Source organism: Phoxinus phoxinus, assembly GCF_949152265.1.
Source record: "Phoxinus phoxinus genome assembly, chromosome: 1".
Lineage (NCBI taxonomy): Eukaryota > Metazoa > Chordata > Actinopteri > Cypriniformes > Leuciscidae > Phoxinus > Phoxinus phoxinus.
This window is the reverse complement of record NC_136876.1, coordinates 39132395-39134615: the sequence shown is the minus strand read 5'-3', so window position 1 is coordinate 39134615 and position 2221 is coordinate 39132395. Positions and strand designations below refer to the sequence as shown.

Below are 2221 nucleotides of genomic sequence, written 5' to 3'. Positions count from 1 at the left end.
GTTGTGAAAGAAAACTTTACAAATTTCAACAAGCATCCAACCTGTGGGTGTGCATCGACTTGAGATGACACAGTTTCGCAGCCCTGTCCGAACACAGCAAGGCACTTTCAGGATGATTCAGAACACAACACACACTTAGCATTCGCACAACTCCTAAATAAATCTGCTGTTAACACACAGTTATGCCACTAAAAGGACTAATTAACAGGTGCGCAACTTCAAAAAATCCCATTTAAAGTGTGTCTACATGTATGCGTGCGCCAGCAACAATCCCCTGGCAGAAGTGAAGGTGATCACTTACCTGCTTTGGCAAACCACATCCAGCCCGGACGCCCGACAGCACATTTTCTCCTCCGTGACTCGTCCTGATTTTCTTCTTCTTCTTCTTCTTTTTTTCCCCCGTCCCCCCCTCCTTCTTTCTCTCTCGTGGCTCTTGTTTGATTCTATTTCAGTGTAGACAGAACAGCCCACTGTGACAGTGGCATGGTCTCTCGCAGTTTTGGCAGAAGGTCACATCATCTTCCGCGAGGGGAGGGTGGGACGGATGGAGAGAGAGGGGGGGGGAGAGGAAAAGAGGAGGTGGCGTGGAGAGATGGAGGGAGAGCGGATGCCAGAGGAGAAATGAGAGGCAGGAGACGGCTGTCCACAAGTGTCCTGGTGCAGATGCGCATAGAGCTCCTCGTCCAGGACAGTCACTGGTTAGGTGGACACATGTGTCTCAGCTTTCATTGGACAGGTCCAAGTCTGTCAGCATCTCATCTGCATCCAAATGAAATGGAAAGAACATAAGGTTTACAGATCAGTCAAATCACAGATCAAGTGTTTTTTTTCTTTTAGAACTTCAAATAGAATTTTGAATTTCCTGTTGTTCCATGTGAACATGAACAAAAGGGGAAAGGAATATTCCATGTATTCAGGGTCTCCTTTCAATCCAAAAGAATAAATTGTAACCTTTCGTTTACCTTGTTAACTTGTTTCCGCCTCGTTTTTCCAGTGCAGTCCTCATTCCAGTATAAAGACAGCATGGATTACTCCAAAAACTGGCAGTTGGAGGAGCACACAGGTGGCACGGGCCGACAGGTGGAGCTTCTTGTTTTAGCAGGCTGTTGATTGCTCGCCAACAGATATTTTAGCTTCTTATTCCCTTGGGTTTGTATTTATTTTCTCGCCTCCTGTAGTTGAAGGTGCCTCATTTCCCCTGACCCCTGATGTTTTGTTGGAGTTGATGTGCTCGTCCGTGGCTGTAGAGAGCAGTTGCGGTTCTCAGATTACTGTAGTTGTAATCCCGGCTCCTTCTGCACTCCATTTCAGAGGCAGGACTTGTGAGCCGTAATCATTATGTGGTAAGGATTTATTCTAACTCTCTCTCTCTCTCTCTCTCTTTATAACCCTCCTCCCTCCGTTCTCCCTTCCTCTAAACCATCTTCTCTCTCTCTCTTTTTAAATAACTCTTAAACAGATGGCTTCCATGATTTTGAGCCATTTCTACTCTTATTCTTTGAAGTCCAGACATAATATTGGTTGCAATTTCATACTCTGAGAATGCAATACTTTCAGTAATCGCAACAAATTTTACTTCATAATCTTGTTTATAACCGTATACTTCAGTGTACAGCATCTAGTTTGGGTTTTACGACCAATAGCTGCTGGTTTTAATGGTTTCTCTCTCTGTGCTGAAGCTCAGGAGGTGGATTTATCTCACTGGACTCACTTTTTAATATGGTGAAAAGCAGAATTAAGCAGTTTGAGAGGCATTCGAGAAATTCTGTTTGAATTATGCAAATACATATTCACACACATGCAAGCAAACATCATGCTGTACATTCGGTTCAAAAGTTTGGGGTAAGTAAAAAAAGAAAATAATACTTTCATTCAGAAAGCACACATTGATTAAAAGTGACAGTAAAGACTGAAATAAATGCTGTTTTCTATTAAAAATTTATCATCAGGGTTTTTGCCCATATTATGAAAGTCAACAGGGTCTAAGCTCCAAAAAAAATAAAGCATGAAATTAATCCACTGAAATAAGTCTCCTTAAGTGACACAATAATTTTGTATGATCAGATCGAAACAGTCTTTATCGAATCAAAAACATTGATCAATGTTCGCATATGCAGACTACATAAAATATGGTGACAAACCACAAATGTGAATTAACATCAAACCTAACTTTTCTTGCACGTCACATGAGGTTTGGTCTAAACGGTTTGAACATGTGCAA

At 41.9% G+C, this 2221-nt stretch overlaps 1 protein-coding gene across 1 annotated transcript in view; it reads right to left on the bottom strand.

The window, feature by feature from the left end:
* Positions 1–1892, bottom strand: part of grin2ca (glutamate receptor, ionotropic, N-methyl D-aspartate 2Ca) — a 78634-nt gene extending 76742 nt beyond the window's left edge. Inside the window, exons 1-2 of the mRNA XM_079609551.1 lie at positions 963–1892; positions 302–759 (exon numbers count right to left, since the gene is read on the bottom strand). The gene's annotated coding sequence lies outside the window, so the exon portion shown is untranslated. The remainder of the gene's footprint in view (positions 1–301; positions 760–962) is intronic.
* Positions 1893–2221: the final 329 nt, after the last annotated feature.